The sequence below is a fragment of the Macaca nemestrina genome, chromosome 20, assembly GCF_043159975.1.
Source record: "Macaca nemestrina isolate mMacNem1 chromosome 20, mMacNem.hap1, whole genome shotgun sequence".
NCBI lineage: Eukaryota > Metazoa > Chordata > Mammalia > Primates > Cercopithecidae > Macaca > Macaca nemestrina.
The window spans coordinates 1,867,975-1,888,515 of NC_092144.1; the positions used below are offsets into that span (position 1 = coordinate 1,867,975).

The window sequence follows — 20,541 nt, forward strand, 5'->3', positions numbered from 1 at the left end:
TTTCTTCACTGTTGTTGCTTTGTAGAGATGGGGTCTCACTATGTTGCCCAGGCTGGTCTTGAATTCCTGGGCTCAAGGAATCCACCTTGACCTCCCAAAGCGCTGAGATTACAGGCGGGAGCCACAGCACCCAGCCCTTTGTTGTTTTGTTTACGCGTTACCTTTATTAAAAAAAATTTGGGGGGATAATTTTAGTCGCGAAGATGGTGCAGAGAGTCCCCGCACACACACCCTCCACCCGGTGTCCCCTTGCGTTGATACCTTTGACCATAGAACAAAGAGCAAAACTAAGGCATCCCCGTAGGTGCCGCACTCAGTCTTCCCCCCGATATTTCTGTTCTACGTTGGAATCCAGGATCCCACATTGCATTTAGGAGCTGTGTTAATTTTAAATGATACAACTCGTGAGCGCTTGGAAGGTTATTTTTTAATCTCTGCGTTTTTCTCTGTTTCCCTTGGTATCACTCATGTTTATCAGCGTTTTCCCTCCCACACGATTACTGACTCCCTTCTCCTCTGTCCACATTATAAAGCTGAGAGAACACAAGATATCATTGCCGCAGATAGTTTTCTCACAAACACCTCTTCCCATGAAAGCTAACAAAAAGACCATAGACAAAATGAAAAAAAAAAAAAAAAAGACCAAGCTTATTAAATTTCCTGTAGGTTTGCTGAGTGATTTATTTCATGATGTTGGGGCGATGGAGGAGGGGAGGTTGTCCCGGCTAGATTCAGGCCCGAGGACAGGGGACAGACAACAGCTGCCTGTTCCATAAACGGGCTTTGGCTGCCGTGGGACCAAGGATGGGGAATCGAATGGGATGGAGGTGTCCGAAAACTGTGATCATCTTGGATTAGGTGAAGGAAAAGTCAAACAAACCAACAAAAACAAAAAAACCTACACAGACAGGTGGTCAAGACAGCCAAAGAGCTGAGACCGAGGCTGGGGGTGTGATGGTACCGGCTTGTAGTCCCACCTATTTGGGAGGCTGAGGCAGGAGGATCACTTGAGCACAGGAAGTTGAGACCAGCTCAGCAAGATAGCAAGACCCCATCTGTACAAAAATTTAAAAATCAGCCAGGCATGGTGGTGTGCACCCATAGCCCCAGCTACTTAGGAAGCTGAGGTGGGAGGATGGCTTCAACCCAGGAATTGCAGGCTGTGGTGAGCTGTGATAACACCACTGCACTCCAGACTCTGTCTCAAAATAAATAAATAAATAATTTTAAAAAAAGAAGAGATGGAGAAACAGAAGAAATTTAGAAGCTCAAGAATGAAGCTGAGGTGAACCTTTGGGTTTTATTGAAGCTGCTTGGAAAAAAAAGGGAACCCACGGGCCCGAATTTCTCCTTTTAGAGGTTGAACCGTGGTTTTGAGTGACTAGAAAACATTAAAAGCAGAGAGGGAGACCCTGTCTCTACCAAAGTTTTAAAAAATTAGCCGGGTGTGGTGGCATGCGCCTGTAGTCCTAGCTACTCAGGAGGCTGAGATGGGAGGATTGCTTGAGCCCAGGAGGTTGAAGCTTCAGTGAGCTGTGATTGCATCACTGCACTCCTGCCTGGGTGACAGAGTGAAACCCTATCTCAAAAAACAAAAAAGTAAATAAAAAAGAACACCAGACAGAAGATCCCTGGGACCTGCAGTCCTGTGTATTGGTTATTGGTTACTGCATAACAAATGTCTCCCAAAGTTAGCCAACTAAAAAAACAGACATTTATTATGTCACAGTTTTTGTGGAGCAAGGATTTGGGAGGGATTTATCTGGGTGGTTCTGGCCCAGAGTCTCTCATGACGTTGCAGTTAAGACATAGGCCAGGGGCCGGGCACGGTGGCTCACGCCTGTAATCCCAGCACTTTGGGATGCCAAGGTGGGTGGATCACAAGGTCAGGAGATTGGGGCTAACACGGTGAAACCCCATCTCTACTAAAAATTCAAAAAATTAGCTGGGCGTGCTGGTGGGTGCCTGTAGTCCCAGCTACTGGGGAGGCTGAGGCAGGAGAATGGTGTAAACCCGGAGGGGGGTGGAGCTTGCAGTGAGCTGAGATAGTGCCACTGCACTCCAGCCTGGGAGACAGAGTGAGACTCCCTTTAAAAAAAAAAATAATAATAAGCCAGTGGCTAAGTCATGGTGGCATGTGCCTGTAATCACAGCTACTAAAAATACAAAAAATTATCTGGGCATGGTGGTGGATGCCTGTAGTCCCAGCTGCTCAGGAGGCTGAGGAGGAGAATGGCGTGAATCCAGTAGGTGGAGCTTGCAGTGAGCCGAGATCATGCCCCTGCACTCCAGCCTGGGCGACAGAGTGAGACTCTGTTTAAAAAAAAAATACATGGGCCAGGGCTCCCTCATCTGAAAGCTCGTCTGGGGCAGGAGGAGCCACTCCCAAGCTGGTGCCCTCATGCGGCTGTTGGTGGGAGGCCTCAGTTCCTCACCACATGGGAATCACCATAGTGCTGCTTGAGCATCCTGACAACATGGCTGCTTGCTTCATCCAGGGCTAGTGATTCACAGGAGAGAAAGAACAAAGCCATAGTGCTTCTATGATCTAACCTCAGAAGTCTAGCTCCCTTGCTTCTGGTACATTCTATTCTTTACAAGTGAGTCAATAAGTCCAACACACACTCAAAGAGAGGGAAATTAGCTTCTGCTAGGTGAGGAGAGCAAATAATTGTGGGGGATATTTAGAAACCACCACATCTATAACCTTAGGCAAGTTACCTAACTCTTCTGTGCCTCCAGTTTGTCTTTGGTCAGAATAGAACCAGTCTCACAGGAGAACTGTGGCAATAAATGAGATGATAACTGTAAATTTTAATATAACACCTGTCACACAGAAAATGCTTATCTACCTTTTTTTTTTTTTCCCCTGAGACGGAGTCTTGCTCCATTGCCCAGGCTGGAGTGCAGTGGTGGAATCTCGGCTCCTTGCAACCTCTGCCTCCTGGGTTCAAGTGATTCTCCTGCCTCAGCCTCCCAAGTAGCTGGGATTACAGGTGCATGCCACCATGACTGGCTTGCTTATTTATCTATCTATCTATCTATCTATCTATCTATCTATCTATGAGGGAGTCTTGCTCTGTCGCCCAGGCTGGAGTGCAGTGATGCCATCTCAGCTCACTGCAAGCTCCGCCCCCCCGGGTTTACACCATTCTCCTGCCTCAGCCTCCCAAGTAGCTGGGACTACAGGCACCCGCCACCACGCCCAGCTAATTTTTTCTATTTTTAGTAGAGATGGGGTTTCACCATGTTAGCCAAGATGGTCTCGATCTCCTGACCTTGTGATCTTCCCGCCTTGGCCTCCTAAAGTGCTGGGATTACAGGCGTGAGCCACTGCACCCGGCCCATGACTGGCTAATTTTTGTATTTTTAGTGGAGACAGATTTCACCATGTTGGCCAGGCTGGTCTCAAACACCCAACCTCAAGTGATCCACCTGCCTCAGCCTCCCAAAATGTTGGGATTACAGGCATGAGCCACCATGCCGGGTCTTATCCACTTATTTTTATTAAAGGAATATTTTTCAGTGTTATAGCTCTTGAGGAATGATGTACCAGCTATAGTTATCAAAGTGTAACTCTCTGGATTTGTGGGGCTGGAGGTGCAGAGGGAAATAACTTGCTCTTTCCGGAAGCATTAGGCTACGGAATGGAGAGACAGCACGTGGCGGTCAAAAAAAATAAAAATAGGCCGGGCGCGGTGGCTCAAGCCTGTAATCCCAGCACTTTGGGAGGCCGAGACGGGCGAATCACGAGGTCAGGAGATCGAGACCATCCTGGTTAACACGGTGAAACCTCGTCTCTACTAAAAATACAAAAAACTAGCCGGGCGAGGTGGCGGGCGCCTGTAGTCCCAGCTACTCGGGAGACTGAGGCAGGAGAATGGCGTAAACCTGGGAGGCGGAGCTTGCAGTGAGCTGAGATCCGGCCACTGTACTCCAACCTGGGCGGCAGAGCGAGACTCCGTCTCAAAAAAAAATAAAATAAAATAAAATAAAATAAAAATAAAGCAGAGAATGTGAAGGGCACAGTGGGGTGACTGCCAGGAGGATATAGCTGAGTATGTCAGGCAGGAGACACAGCCTGTGCAAAGGCCCTGAGGCTGGACCATGCTGTGTGTGTTTGGGGATCAGCGAGGGGGCCATTGCAGCTGGGGCTGAGGGAGGGAGGGGTTGGAGATGAGGACGGTTAGACCCGGTCGCTGTGGGGAGGTTTGGGCAGAGGCGGGACGGCATCTGACACGGGTCTTAGCTGTCTCCCTGAGGCTCCCCATTGAGAACAGACCCAGGAAGGGGAAGATGGAAATGGCATTTTGGGAGTCTGGGCAATGCTCTGCTTAGACCGGGCTAAACATGGCATAGGGTCCCAATTCTAGATCTACCCTGCAGACGGCCCGACAGTGTTTTTGGATGGACTGGGTTTGGGATGTGCCAGGGCATCAAGGATAAACCCAGTTTATTTTTTATTTTATTTTTATTTTTAGACAGAGTCTCGCTCTGTCACCCAGGCTGGAGCACAGTGGTACAATTTCAGCTCAATGCAACCTCCGCCTCCCGAGTTCAAGCGATTCTCCTGCCTCAGCCTCCTGAGTAGCTGGGATTACAGGTGTGTGCCACCGCACCCAGCTAATTTTGTATTTTTAGTACGGATGGGGTTTCACCATGTTGGCCAGGCTGGTCTCGAACTCCTGACTTCAGGTGATCCACCCACCTCGGCCTCCCAAAGCGCTGGGATTACAGACGTGAGCCACTGCGCCCGGCCAAACCCAGGTTTTTTAAAAAAATTTTTGTACCCGAGTGACTATAAAAGTGAAGCTGCTATCTGAACTGGGAAGACTGTGGGAGGAGTAGGTATTTTTGTGAAGATGAGAAGAGTGAGGAGGGATATGAGAGCTCAGTTTGGTCAGTGTCAAATTTAAGAAGCCTGTTAATGATTGTATTAGCTTTTGTTTGTTTTTTTAAGACAGGGTCTTGCTCTGTCACCCCCACCCAAGCTGCAGTGTAGTGGCTTGATCACAGCTCACTGCAGCCTCAACATCCTGGGCTCAAGTGATCCTCCTGCCTCAGCCTCCCAGGTAGCTGGGACTACAGGTGTGTGCTACCACCCTGGCTAATTTTTGATTTTTTTTTTTTTTTTTTTTTTTTTTTGGTAGAGATGGGGTCTCATTATGTTGCCCACACTAATCTCAAACTCCTGGGCTCAAGTGATCCTCCTACCACAGCCTCCCAAAGTGCTGGGATTACAGACCTGAGCCACTGCATCTGACCTAGTTTTCTACAAATTACCGCAAATGTAGCAACTGGAAACAGCTCCTGTTTACTGTCTCATGGTTTTGTGGTTTCTGTGGGTTGCGTGTGTGGGCATGGTTTGGCTGGCTCCTCTGCTCAGGGTCTGACAAGGCTGCAATCAGAGTGTTGGCTGGGCTGTGATCTCATCAGAAACTCAACTGAGGATGGCCAAGCGCAGTGGCTCATGCCTGTAATCCCAGAACTTTGGGAGGCCAAGGCTGGCAGATCACTTGAGGTCAGGAGTTCAAGACCAGCCTGGGCAACATAACGAAACCCCATCTCTACTGAAAATACAAAAATTAGCAAGGTGTGGTGGTGTGTACCTGTAATCCCAGCTACTTGGGAGGCTGAGGCAGGAGAATTGCATGAACCCAGGAGGCAGAGATTGCAGTGAGCCAATATTGTGCCTCTGCACTCTAGCCTCAGTGACAGAGACTTCATTTAAAAAAAATAAATATATATATATCCCAGACTGGACAACACAGCAAGACCTCGTCTCTACAAAAATTAAAAAAAAAGAAAAACCCAGCGTGGTAGCATGTACTTGTCCCATCTACTCGGGAGGCTGAGGCAGGAGAATCACTTGAGCCCAAGAGTTCAAGGCTGGAGTGAGCCGAGATTGTACCACTGCACTTCAGCCTGGGTGACGGAGCCAGACCCTAACTCAAAAAGAAAAAAATGGGCCGGGCGCGGTGTCTCAAGCCTGTAATCCCAGCACTTTGGGAGGCCGAGACGGGCGGATCACTAGGTCAGGAGATCGAGACCATCCTGGCTAACACGGTGAAACCCCGTCTCTACTAAAAAAAATACAAAAAGCTAACCGGGCGACGTGGCGGGCACCTGTAGTCCCAGCTACTCGGGAGGCTGAGGCAGGAGAATGGCGTAAACCCGGGAGGTGGAGCTTGCAGTGAGCTGAGATCCGGCCACTGCACTCCAGCCCGGGGACAGAGTGAGACTCCGTCTCAAAAAAAAAAAAAAAAAAAACACAAAAAGAAAAAAATGCGTGACAATATTATGTATCTTGATGACCGAGGTTTTTGGAGCTCACTTTAATTTTTCTCCTAAGGCCAATACCTCCCTCCCGTCACCCTACTCCCTGGCCCCGGATGTCCTCTGCGAAGGCTCTGAGCCCGAAGCTCACTCCTGTTTGAAAACAGACACTGGCAGGTCTCAGAGTGGCATTAAGGACACGCTGGCCCTGAACCAAGACTCTCCCCAGCTGGTCTCATCTGGAGGCTGGAAACAGACATTGCTTCTGCCTTGTTCACAGTCACTCATGGCTCTGCTCGCAAAGTCCTTGCTTGTCCCTCCTTGGGGGCCCCCATATGGCTCCAGATGGTTCCTGACAGATGAAGACAGAAGTGGGTAGGTTGACCAGATGTCCCAGGTCCCAGGTTAAAACTGGAATAGCTGCTGGGCGCAGTGGCTCACGCCTGTAACGCCAGCACTTTGGGAGGCTGAGGCAGGCGGATTGCCTGAGCTCAGGCGTTTGTGACTACCCTGGTCAACACGGCAAAACCCCGTCTCTACTGAAATACAAAAGAAAAAAAAAATTAGTCGGAGGTGGTGGTGGGCACCTATAATCTCAGTTACCTGGGAGGCTGAGGCAGGAGAATCGCTCAAACCCAGGAGGTAGAGGTTGCAGTGAGCCGAGATCATGCCACTGCACTCCAGCCTGGGTGACAGAGCAAGACTCCCTCTCAACAACAACAAAACCAAAAAAATAAAAATCAAAAAACACAAAACTAGCCTTGAGCAAACCAAGACCAGGACAACTGGTCACCCCAAAGCAAACTGAGTCACTGGGTGACAGGGACTCTCACCCCATTACCACCATGTTGAGATGAGAGTAGGACCTCCTGCCTCCCAACTGGGCCAGAGGATGCCGGGAGAGTGGCATCTGTTGGGTTAGAGGCTGGTTGAGCCACAGGCTCAATTTGGAGACATCGATGCCGATGGTTCATTATTTTGGTGCGATCTCAGTTCACTGCAACCTCTGCCTCCTGGGTTCAAGCTGGGATTATAGGCGCCCGCCACCATGCCCGGCTAATTTTTGTATTTTTAGTAGAGATGGGGGCCAGGCTGGTCTCAGACTCTTGACCTCAAGTGATCCACCTGCCTTGACTTCCCAAAGTCCTGGGATTACAGGCATGAGCCACCATGCCCGGCCCATTCTTTTTTTCTTCCCTGTATCTTGGTGCACAGTTCAGATCTGAGATCCCACGTCCATCCTTCTTGAAGCTTTTTCCTGTAACGCGGGTGGGCGAGTCTCCTACTGATCTCTTTGGTTTTAAAGTGACACATTTTTCTTTTTGGTTTGCCTGGGAGCATTCTCACGTATCTCTCAAACCTGGCCGGTAACTTACCCTCCTACATTGCTTTAAAAAAACTATAAATGATACCTCCTTTTGTCAAGGGCTTCCTCCCACTTCAAGGTCACCGGTGAACCTCCGTGCCCACTCTTGTTTCTCAAAATGGGCTATCTTCCCTCCTTCTACCTGTGTGTTTCATTCTCTCCCACCCCCAGTCTTTGGAAAAAAAGATAATAAAACTCTAGAAGATATTTTGTACTCTGAGATTAGCAGTGTGAAGGACCTTCCAGAACCTTCTCTCTCTGCCTTTCTCTGAATTAAAATGCCCGCTTGTCTGAGACCGGCTGTCTCCACTGCATCTGAGTGATAAGATAAAGATTCATCGAAACGGGCAGGTTTTATTTTTGGTCTGCCCAGCACTAAATGATTTTGTTTTGGCTGACTTTTTTGTTTGTTTTTTTTTAAACCCTAAACGGACTTTGTAGCTTAGTAAGAATTTATTTCAATTTAGAAATATGGGTGTTCTAAACTCTTTTTTCTTTTTTAATTTAAAAAAAATTTATTTTTTCCTGAGACAAGGTGTTGCTCTATCACCCAGGCTGGAGTGCAGTGGCACAATCGCAGCTCACTGCAGCCTCGACCTCCAGGGTGTAAGTGATCTTCCTGCCTCAGCCTCCAAAGTAGCTGGGAACCCAGATGTGCACCACCACGCCTGGCTAATTATTTTTATTTTTTGTGGAGATGGGAATCTCGCTATGTTGCTCACGCTGGTCTAAACTCCTGGCCTCAAGTGATCCTCCCTCCTTGGCCTCCCAAGGTGCTGGGATGACAGGTGTGAGCCACTGCGCCCAGTCAGAAACTTGGGTTTTAAATGGACTTTGCATTATAATGAGATGGGTAATTCACCCAGGATGAATTCAGCCTTCAGCTTTTGCTTTCTTTTTTTATTTTTATATATTTATTGATTTTTGAGACACAGTCTCACTCTGTTGCCCAGGGCTGGAGTGCAGTGGAGCAGTCTGGGCTCACTTCAACCTCCACCTCCCAGGTTCAAATGATTCTCGTGCCTCAGCCTCCCAAGTAGCTGGGATTACAGGTGCACGCTTGGCTAATTTTTTTTTGTATTTTTAGGAGAGATGGGGTTTTGTTATGTTGGCAGATTGGTCTCAAACCTGGCCTGAAGTGGTCCTCCCACTTTGGCCTCCCACAGTGCCGGGATTACAGGCGTGCACCACCACGCCCAGCTAATTTTTGTATTTTTAGTAGAGACGGGGTTTCGCCGTGTTGGCCAGGGTGGTCTCGAACTCCTGACCTCAAACGATCCACCCGCCTCAGCCTCTCAAGGTGCTGGGATTACAGGCATGAGCCACAGTGCCCGGCCAGCTTTTGCTTTCTTTGCCGTACAAGTGGCCTAGGGAGGTTGCAGCTTGGAGGTTTTCAGCCAATGTTTTGCTGATTTATTCTTGGGTAAACTCGACAGCTTTTCACTGAAGCAACAAATGCTTTTGTCTGCACCAACTATTTGCAAAGTACTTTACAGGGAGATTTGAGCAAGACAGAGAGGTAAACAAGGCTCGTGTCTATCCTTGAGGAGTTGAGAGGAGTCTAGAAGGTTGTGTACATTGGGCACATCTGGGCAGTGCCTTATAACATTTTCCCAAGCTATGGAACTCTGACCCCTCCGCGGCTTCACTGCTTCTCAAGTTACTGCATCAGCACCAAAGACTGCTTTTTCTTGTGTTCACGGTGACAAGGAGAGGCTCAAACTCCTGCCTGTCCATTAATTTCTTGCTGATTTCTCTCAACAATCTTTTTTTTTTTTTTTTTTTTTTTTAAATAAGAGAGGTAGGGTGCAGTGGCTCACGCCTATAATCCCAGCACTTTGGGAGGCCAAGGCCGGTGGATCACCTGAGGTCAGGAGTTCGAGACCAGCCAACCAATATGGTGAAACCCTGTCTCTACTAAAAGTACAAAAATTAGCTGGGTGTGGTGGTGGACACCTGTAGTCCCAGTAACTTGGGAGGCTGAGGCAAGAAGATCGCTTGAACCCGGGAGGCGGAGGTTGCAGTGAGCTGAGATTGCGCCACTGCACTCCAGCCTGGAGACAGAGTGAGACTCCGTCTCAAAAAAACAAAACAAAACAAACAAACACCCCTCAAAAACCCAAAGACCCTGTTTGAGGCCTCTGCGTTGTTCTGGTTGTCTCTGGGGAGTCCCTAACCAGGCTTGGAAGAAGTTCTTGGAGGAAGGTTTCTTCTCTGACCACCGGCTGGCTCTGACCTCTTGCCCATGAGCCTCTACGGCCTTGGTGGGATGGACGCTGAGTGCCTAAGCCTGATGTTGTGTTGGTTGTGTTGTGTTGATTGTATTATGTTCTTCTCTAGATAGCAGCAAAGGAGGCGAAGAGCGTTTCCTTTAGGGACCATCCTTGTAGCAGCTCCTGCTCTCTGCCTTGGTTTGTTCACAACCTACATATCCTGGCACCAGCTGGCGCAGAACTTGGCTCCATGACTAAACAGGTCCCATGGAGGAGATGGCGCTGGGCGGGGCTGTGCCAGACGCACTCTGGTGTCCGCTGAGGCCTTCCCTGGTGGAGACTCCTGCCCCCCACTCTGTCCCCTTCTGGTCTTTTCCTCCACGGCACCGACCTCTTCCTTCTGTTGGCCACCAAGAGGGTGGCCAATGACCCCATGTCTACACGTGGCAGTTTAGGAGCCCCACTGGGAAGAAGGCCTCTCCGTCTCTGCTTCTGTTAGTAGAACCGTAAGAAACTGATCTTGTTCTATAAACTTTGGTCTTAAAAAGTGGCAGTTTTATAAAGTTGAAACTCAAGGATCCAAAAGAACTTGGTGGCCTGCTTGGGTCATATGCAGCCTCTTGGGTCCATCAATGATGGGGATGGAGGGGTGAGCACTGTGATTGCCAGGTCAGGGTCCAGTGTGGACCAATCACTGATGGGGATGCAGGGGCGGATACTGTGATTGGCAGGCCGGGTCTAGTGTGGACCAATCACTGGGTGGAGATGGAGGAGTGGATACTGTGATTGGCAGGCCAGGGTCTAGTGTGGACCAATCACTGGGTGGAGATGGGGGGGTGGAAGCTGTGATTGGCAGGCTTGTGTTCAGTGTGGACCAATCACTGATGGAGAGAAAGGGAGTAAACATTGTGATTGGCAGACCTAGTGGCTAGCACCATGATTGGCCACCCCACCAGGACAGCAGGGATGAGGTGGACCTTCATTGAAGAAAGGGATGCTGGGCAGACAAAAATGACATTGCCACCACACATACCCTAGAAAATTACAACTGAAGAGATAAAGTCAATCAATGACCTGGGGAAACTGAGGCCTGGAGAATTTCATTGCCTTGCTGGGAGTCCTGGAAGTCTCAGGGTGAAGTGAGGATCTGGATATTATGAGTTGGACAGCTCCCATTTGCAAGGTGCTCCTCCTGAAAAGATGCCAGATGCGCAGTAAACCATTCGGCTGTCTCCAAAGTCAGCATCGAGGAGCGCTGCCCCAGGGAGCCTGTGTTGGCTTCCTGGTGCTGCTGGAATAAGACGGGTCTCCCTGGGCCAAAGTCAAGGTGTGGGCAGGGCTGGTCCCTCCTGGGGGCTCCAGGCAAGAATCTGTTCCCGCCTTTCCCAGCGTCTAGAGGCACCTACATCCCTTGCTCGGGGCCCCTTCCTCTCCCTTCATAGCCACAGCACAACCTCTTCCAGTCTCCCTCTGACTGTCCCCTCCCACCTCCTCTCGTGAGGACACTATGGGGATATCAGGCCCCCCAGATCATCAGGATTATCTCTCGTCTCCATGTCCTTCACTCAGTCCCACCTGCAGAGTCATTATGACCATGGAAGGCACCATATTTACAGATTCTGGGATTAGGAACTGGATGTCAGATTCATTATTCTGCAGCCACAGAACCCACCCAAGATGTCATTTCTCTTTTTTTCTTTTTGAGACAGTCTTGCTCTGTTGCCCAGGCTGCAGTGCAGTGGCACAACCTTGGCTCACTGAAACCTCCGCCTCCCAGGTTCAAGTGATTCTCTTGCCTCAGCCTCTTGGGTAGCTGGGATTACAGGCATGCACCACCATGCCCGGCTAATTTTTGTATTTTTAGTAGAGATGGGGTTTCGTCATGTTGGCCAGGCCGGTCTCAAACTGACCTCAAATGATCCACTGTCCTTGGCCTCCCAAAGTGCTGAGATGACAGGCATGAGTCCAAGATGCATTTCTAGGAATGTACCCAGACACTGTCAGATTCTCTGGACCGAGGAGTCAAGGATCTTTCTGAGCTGTGGTTCAAAGGAAGATTCTGCTGCCCGATTTCTGCCCGCTCTCCACCAGGCCTGCCAGCTGCCAGGGTGCAATTTCTCTGAGCTCCAAGGAGGGCCAGGCAGGGTCGCACCAGGGCAGAGGCTCAGCAACGCGTGTCTGACCCAGTGTGCCCAGAACCTGAGAAGCTGGAGTGGCCGCAGGCTGGCTTCTCCTGAGTCCCTTTCGGTTCACAGATCCCCACTCCTGGCTATCTGCATGTGGTCATTTCTGCATGGAGACAGTTTAGGTGTGCCCCACAGTGGATGTCCCTGGGGCTCTTGGCTCTATTGTTACTGGCCACCGGCTCTCACAGCTCACATTTCAGTCCTGCATATGTCAGTTCCTCGTACTTTCTTTTTTATTGTGTGTGTGTATGTATGTATTTATTTGCGATGGGGTCTCACTATGTTGCCCCGGCTGGTCTCAACCTCCTGGACTCAAGCAGTCCTGCTGCCCCAGGCTCCGAAAGTGCTGGTATTACAGGCATGAGCCACCACACCTGGTCTTCCTTTCTTTCCTTCTTCCTTTCCCTCCCCTTCCCCCCTCCTTTCCCCCTTCTTCCTCCCCTCCCCTCCCTCCCTCCCTTCCTGCCTCCCTCCCTTCCTGCCTTCCCTCCATCTTTCCTTCTCTCTCTCTCTCTCTTTTTTTTTTTTTTCTGAGACAGGGTCTCACTCTGTCACCCAAGCTGGAGTGCAGTGGTATGATCATAGCTCACTGTAGCCTCGACCTCCCAGGCTCAAGTGATCCTCCTGCCTCAGCCTCCCGAGTAGCTGGGACTACAGATATGTTCCACTATGCCTGGCTAATTTTTAACATTTTTTTTTGCAGAGATGGGGTCACACTCTGCCACCCAGGCTGGCACAATCATAGCTCATTACAGCCTCGATCTCCTGGGCCCATGTGATTGACCCTCCCGCCTCAGCCTCCTGAGTAGCTGAGACTACTGGCATGCACCACCATGAAAGGTCAATTTTAAAATTTTACATTTTGTAGAGATGGGGTCTCACTATGTTGCCCAGGCTGGCCTCAAACTCCTGGCCTCAAGCGATTCTCTTGCCTTGGCTTCCCAAAGTGTTGGAATGACAGGCGTGAGCTGCCACACCTGACCCCCCTTTTCCTTATAAATTAGCCAGTCTCAGGTATTAATTTACAGCAGGACAAAAATGGACTCAGACAACTGTGTTTAGGCATTACTTATAGGGTGACAACTGTCCTGGTTTGATTGGAATTGAGTGGTTTCCTGAGACATGAGACTTTCAGTGCTGAATAGGGACAGTCCTGGGCAAACTGGGACCATTGGTCCCTGTAAATGTTGGTGGGATACTGTGTCAGTCTGTTCTCATGCTGCTAATGAAAGCATACCCAAGGCTGGGCGTGGTGGCTCACGCCTGTAATCCCAGCACTTTGGGAGGCTGAGGCAAGTGGATCACGAGGTCAGGAGTTCAAGACCAGCCTGTCCAATATGGTGAAACCCTGTCTCTACTAAAAATTAAAAAATTACCCAGGCGTGGTGGTGCACGCCTGTAGTCCCTGCTACTCGGGAGGCTGAGGCAGAATTACTTGAACCCAGGAGGCAGATGTTGCAGTGAGCCGAGATTGTGCCACTGCACTCCAGCCTGGGTGACAGAGCAAGACTCTATCTAAAAAAAAAAAAAAAAAAAAAAAACCTACCTCAGACTAGGTAATTTATAAATGAAAAAGGGGTTTAATTGACTCACAGTTCAGCATGGCTGGGGAGGCCTCAGGAAACTTACAATCATGGCGGAAGGGGAAGCAAACATGTCCTTCTTCACATGGTGGCAGGAGAGAGAAGAATGAAAGCCCAGCAAAGGGGAAGCCCTTTATAAAACCATCAGATCTTGTGAGAACTCACTACTATGAGAACAGGATGGGGGAAAGCAGCCCCGTGATTTAATGATCTCCACCTGGTCCCTCCCATGACACGTAGGGATTATGGGAACTACAACTGAAGATGAGATTTGGGTGGGGACACAGCCAAACCCTATCAGATACCTGGAGGGAGAAATCAAGAATGTAGGTGGCAAAGCTTTCTAAATGTGCTCGATGTGGAACAGCTCTCCAGCAACTGTGTCCTCAGACCAAACCTGAGCTTCTGATGGGGCTGTTGGGCCTTCCTGCCTCCCCTCTCACAGTTCTCCTACACCCTGCCCCACACTAGGCCCTGATGTTCCCTAAACTCTTCCCTCCTTCTTTCTCTTTCTTTTCTCTCTCTCTCTCTTTTTTTTTCTCTTGCCCATCTCAAGTGCAGTGGCACAATCATGCCTCACTGCATTCTCAACCTCCTTGGCTCACAGATCCTCAGCCTCCTGAGTAGCTGGAACTACAGGTGCATGCCACCATGCCCAGCTAATTTTTCTATTTTTTATAGAGATAGGATCTTACTATGTTGCCCAGGCTGGTCTCGAACTCCCATAGTGCTCAGCCTTCCATAGTGCCTCAGCCTCCCATGGTGCTGGATTACAGGCATGAGCCACTGCACCTGGCCGGTTGTAATTAACTTTAGTTTTAATAGCCATATGGGGCCAGTGGCTGCCATTTTGGACCTTGCTGGTGTAGTTGTATGACTGTTTATGCTCTCAGCTCCCACTTAGTGGGAGAATCATGCAGAGAGTCATGAGACTGACGGAAGAGGATCATTTAAGCCCAAGAATTCGAGGCTGCAATGAGCTACAATTGTGCCACTCACTCTAGCCTGGGCCACAGAGTGAAACCCTATCAAAAAAAAAAAAAAAAAAAAAAAAAAAAACAGGTGAAGTGGCTCATGCCTGTAATCTCAGGACTTTGGGAGGCCAAGGTGGGTGGATCATTTGAGGTCTGGAGTTCAAGACTAGCCTGGTCAACATGACAAAACCCTGTCTCTACTTAAAAAAAAAGAAAAAAAAGAAAAAATTAGCCAGGCATGGTGGCGTGTGCCTGTAATCCCAGCTACTGGGGAGGCTGAGGCAGCAGAATTGCTTGAACCTGAGAAGCAGAGGTTGCAGTGAGCCAAGGTTATGCCACCGCAGTCCAGCCTGGGTGACAGAGCAAGACTCCACCAAAAACAAAACAAAACAAAACAAAACAAAAAAACAGTGGATTCTTCCCCAGTCGAGCCTCAGATGAGAATGCAGCCCAGCTAACACCTGGGTTGCAGCCTCATGAGACCCTGAGCAGAAGGCCCAGCTAAACCCTGTCAGAATCCTGACCCCAGGAAATGAGGAGGTAACAAGTGCATGTTGTTGGCAGCTGCTAAGTTTGTGCTGATTTGTTACACAGCAATAGCTGGCTAATACACTTTCTCTACATTAGTCTTGACTTCTTTGCTCCTGCCACAGGGATTCTAGATACTTTATCCCTGCCATGTAGAATCTGTTCCTTCCACGGGATGCTTACTCAATTCCTATTTATCCTTCCGAACTTGGATAACTCATCACTGTCTCGGAAAACCGTCTCCTGACCGCCTGTCTAAATCAAAGACCCCTGTACACAGATTCAAAGTTCCTGGTTGTGCTTCTAGTTTTGAGCCATCCTTGGAGCATCGTGTTAATGGATCTGGGCCTCTTCCACTCAGATGTAAACTCTCTGAGCTCAGAGAATCGTATCTGTCTCATTCAGGGTACAACGCAGCCAGACCTGGCCCATCGTAAAGGTTGGCTGGATGGAGACCGAAATGAATGGCCCTTCTATATTTGATGCTAAATAGCCGTGGAGTCCTTTCTGTGAACCAATGATGGTGATGACAAGACCATTTAGAGAACACAGGAATCCTCAGAAAACCCGCGGGGCAGGGTCAGCAGAGGCAGCTGGGGTTGAATGAACACAGTGTGTGGGTGTGTGTGTGTTGGGGAGTGAGATCATGCTCTAAATGTGCCTTTTCCAGCTCGAATCACAGAAGGGAATCTTGGTGTCTTTTGTTTCTAAACCATCCATCAAGTGATTCTTGGAGATTCTCTGGCTCCTCTGAAGGCCGTTCAACTCAAGTGTAAGAGTAAACGGGAAAGTGTGGTGCGGCCTCACTCCCTGCCACCCCTGCCCCTCTCCATGCTACCCCTGCCTCACTCCCCACCGCCCCTGCCTCGCTCCCCACCGCCCCTGCCTCGCTCCCCACCGCCCCTGCCTCGCTCCCCACCGCCCCTGCCTCTCTCTCCACCACCCCTGCCTTGATCCCCGCCGCCCCTGCCTTGATCCCCGCCGCCCCTGCCTCGATCCCCGCCGCCCCTACCTCACTCCCCATCAATCCCGGTACATCTCTCCTTTCTCATTGGCTCTGGATGGTGGCGGCCAGGCATGGAGTGGCCCTTCCCAGAGGGACACGTTCCCCTGAGGAGGGAAGGTTCTGGCTGGGCCCCAGCATAGGGTTGCCAGACTCAACAGTAAAACATTCAGCACCCTCGGAGACATTAGAATTTCAGACATGTATTTATTCATTCATTCATTATTTTGAGATGGAGTCTCGCTCTGTCACCCAGGACTGAGTGCAGTGGTGCAATCTCGGCTCACTGCAACCTCTGCCTCCCAGCTTCAAGAGACTGACATGTCTCGGGCTCCTGTGTAGCTGGGACTACAGGTGTGCAACATCATGCCTGGCTAATTTTTGTATTATTATTATTTTTTTAGATGGAGTTTTGCTCTTTTTGCTCAGGCTGGAGTGCAATGGCATGATCTCAGCTCACCGCAACCTCCTACTCCCGGGTTCAAGCGATTCTCCTGCCTCAGCCTCCTGAGTAGCTGGGATTACAGGCATGTGCCACCACGCCCAGCTAATTTTGTATTTTTAGTAGAGATGGGGTTACTAGAGATGGGGTTTCACCATTGGTCAGGCTGGTCTCGAACTCCTGACCTCAGGTGATCCACCTACCTCAGCCTCCCAGAGTGTTGGGATAACAGGCATGAGCCACAGCACCCAGCCAGAATTTCAGATTAACAACCAAAACATTTTTTTTTTTTTTAAACAGGGTCTCACTCTTTGTCGCCCAGGTTGGAGTGTTCACTGCAACCTCTGCCTCTGGGGTTCAAGTGATTTTCCTGCCTCATCCTCCCAAGAAGCTGGAATTACAGGCATGTGTCAACACACCCAGCTAATTTTTGTAGTTTTGGTAGAGAGGGGGTTTCACCATGTTGGCCAGGCTAGTCTCAAACTCCTGATGTCAGGGGATCTGCCCACCTTGGCCTCTCAAAGTGCTGGGATTACAAGCGTGAGCCACCGTGCCCGGCCAAAACATTTTTTTAGTAGGAGAATGTCCCAAATTTCGCACGAGAGAGACATACTAAAATACAGATTAGGGACAGAATTCTCCAGAGAGACAGGACCAAATGAGTGGATACACAGACACATACACACAGATGCGTACATGCACACAGATGCACACATGCACACACACGCACACACATGCACATACACAGATAGAGACCCCACACATGCACACACACCCACACATGCACATACACACAGATGCACACATGCACGCACACAAACGCACACATGCACACACAGATGCACTCAGACCCACACATGCACACACACAGATGCACACACATATACAGACGCACACATCCACACATGCACACAGACCCACACATGCACACACAAACGCACACATGCACACACAGACGCACTCACAGAGCCACACATGCACACACAAACACAGATGAACACACATATACAGATGTACACATACACAGACACATGTGCGCACACATGCACACACAGATGCACACATACACATATACAGACGCAGACACACATGCACACACACAGAGATACAGACCCACACATGCACACACACACAGATGCACACACACAGACCCACACATGCACACACAAACACATGCACACACAGATGCACACATGCATACACATACACACACATGCACACACAGATTGAGATTTATTTTAAGGATTTGGCTCACACCACCGAGGGGCTGCAGGTCTGGAATCTGCAGGGCAGGCTGGAGACCCTGGGAAGAGCCGATGCTGCAGTTTCAAGCCCAAAGGCCATCTGGAGGCAGATTTCCCTCCTCCTGGGGAACCTCAGTCTCTTAAGGCCTTCAACTGATTGGGTGAGGCCCACCACATTACTGCTTTATTCAATATCTACTGATTTAAATGTTAATTGGGTGAGGCACGGTGGCTCATGCCTCTAATCCTAGAACTTTGGGAGGCCGAGGCAGGAGGATCGCCTAAGGTCAGGAATTCCAGACCAGCCTGGCCAACATGGTGAAACCTCATCTCTACCAAAAATACAAAAATTAGCCAGGCATGGTGGCAGGCACCTGTAATTCCAGCTACTTGGGAAGCTGAGGCAGGAGAATTGCTTGAACCTGGGAGGCCGAGGTTGCAATGAGTCGAGATTGTGCCACTGCACTCCAGCCTGTGAAAGAGCAAGAATCTGTCTTAAAAAAAAAAAAAAAAGTTAATTGGGCTGGATGCAGTGGTTCACACCCATAATCCCGGCACTTTGAGAGGCTGAGGCAGGAGGATGGCTTGAAGCCAGTAGTTCCAGACCAGCCTGGGCAACATAGCAAGACCCCATCGCTAAAAAAAAAAAATTATTATTTAAAAAATTTTCTTAGGGACTGGGTCTCCCTACGTGACCCAGGCTGGTCTTGAGCTCTGGGCTCTAGTGATCCTCCCATCTCAGCCTCCCAAGGTGCTGGGATTATAGGCGTGAGCCACTGCACCCTGATTCTACAAAGAAATTTTTTAACTTAGCTGCTGTAGTGGTACACATCCATATTCCAGCTACTCCGGAGGCTGAGGTGGGAGGATCGCTTGAGCCCAGGAGGTCGAGGCTGCAGTGAGCTGTGGTCACACCACTGCACTCCAGCCTGGGTGACAGAGTGAGAACCCCCCGTCTCAAAACAATAAAAATAAATAAATAGATGTTAATTGTATCTAAAACTTACCTTCACAGCAACAGCTAGAATAATGTTTGACCAACCAACCAAAGCCAGGCCAAGGTATCGCATAGAGTTAACCGTCCCAGGGACACACTTAGGCTACAAAAGGATGTTTGATTATCTGAAACTCAAGCTCCATGGGATGTTCTGTATCTCATCTGCCTGCCTAGGCCTGGTTTTCATCCCCACAGGCGTCCAGAACAGCTCCTTTCCCTCCAGAGAAGCCCTTGGCCACGTGGGCACGTCCAGGGGACCCCACCCGGGGAAACAGAATGGCATTGTTCCCCCAGCTTCCTTTTCTGTGGGTTACTTTTTTTTTTTTTTTCTTTTTTTTTTTTGAGACGGAGTCTTGCTCTGTCGCCCAGGCTGGAGTGCAGTGGCGGGATCTCAGCTCACTGCAAGCTCCGCCTCCCGGGTTCACGCCATTCTCCTGCCTCAGCCTCCCGAGTAGCTGGGACTACAGGCGCCGCCACCTCGCCCGGCTAGTTTTTTGTAATTTTTAGTAGAGACGGGGTTTCACCGTGTTAGCCAGGATGGTCTCGATCTCCTGACCTCGTGATCCGCCCGTCTTGGCCTCCCAAAGTGCTGGGATTACAGGCTTGAGCCACCGCGCCCGGCCTTCTGTGGGTTCCTAATGGGGAAAAGTGTGTTGGAGGCCAGGCAAGAATCATTCTCCACCCACGCAGCGGACACCCTGGGTAGGGGAGCTGAGGCGGAGGGGAGGCAATGAGATCCACCTTTGCAGAAAATGTGGAGGTGATTCACCCCTTTGGAGAGAAAGGCATCCCCGCAGGCTGAGAACATGCAGAGTTTGAGGTTAAGGTCTGTTGGGGTCTCACGAGCATAAAAGAATGTAAGCTAGGGAACCAGGTGTGGTGGCTCCCGCCTGTAATCCCAGCACTTTGGGAGGCCGAGGTGGGTGAATCACCTGGGGTCAGGAGCTCGAGACCACCCTGGCCAACATGGCGAAACCCCATTTCTACTGAAAGTACAAAAATTAGCTGGGCGTGGCCGGGTGCGGTGACTCATGCCTGTAATCCCAGCACTTTGGGAGGCCGAGGCAGGCGGATCACGAGGTCAGGAGATCGAGACCATCCTGGCTAACATGGTGAAACCCCATCTCTTCTAAAAATACAAAAAATGAGCCGGGTGTGGTGGCGGGCGCCTGTAGTCCCAGCTACTCGGGAGGCTGAGGCAGGAGAATGGCGTGAACCCGGGAGGCGGAGCTTGCAGTAAGCCGAGATCACGCTACTGCACTCCAGCCTGGGTGACAGAGCGAGACTCCATCTCAAAAACATAAACAAACAAAAAAACAAAAAAATTAGCCGGGCGTGGTGTCGGGCACCTGTAATCCCAGCTACTCAGGAGGCTGAGGCAGGAGAACTGCTTGAACCCGGGAGGCAGAAGTTGTAGTGAGCTGAGATCGTGCCACTGCACTCCAGCCTAAGAAAAGAAAAGGCCAGGTGTGGTGGCCCACACCTGTAATCCTATAATCCCAGCGCTTCGGGAGGCCGAGGCGGGCGGATTACCTGAGGCCACTGTGGCTACCTTGGCCCATCCCTTGATGAAAAGGGGTCACAGAGGGCATGAATCCCAGGAGGTGGGATCCCGGTGCTCCCGATGGAATCTACCTGCCCCAGGTGTCCTGTTACATCCCTCAGGGGCCAGCAGCTGCCCAGTTCTGCTTAGGGATCCATGCGACACAGAGGCAGTTTCTCGTGGAAA

General features: G+C 50.1%; 1 protein-coding gene across 2 annotated transcripts in view; it reads left to right on the forward strand.

Annotated features, from left to right (window-relative positions):
* Window positions 1–20,541, forward strand: part of LOC105487238 (transmembrane serine protease 9) — a 63,381-nt gene that overhangs the window by 3,982 nt on the left and 38,858 nt on the right. Inside the window, exon 1 of one of the 2 annotated variants that reach the window (XM_071087079.1) lies at window positions 15,767–15,898. The exons of the other annotated variant lie outside the window; for it this stretch is intronic. The gene's annotated coding sequence lies outside the window, so the exon portion shown is untranslated. Of the gene's footprint in view, window positions 1–15,766; window positions 15,899–20,541 lie in introns of those variants that run through there. 2 annotated transcript variants of the gene reach the window in all.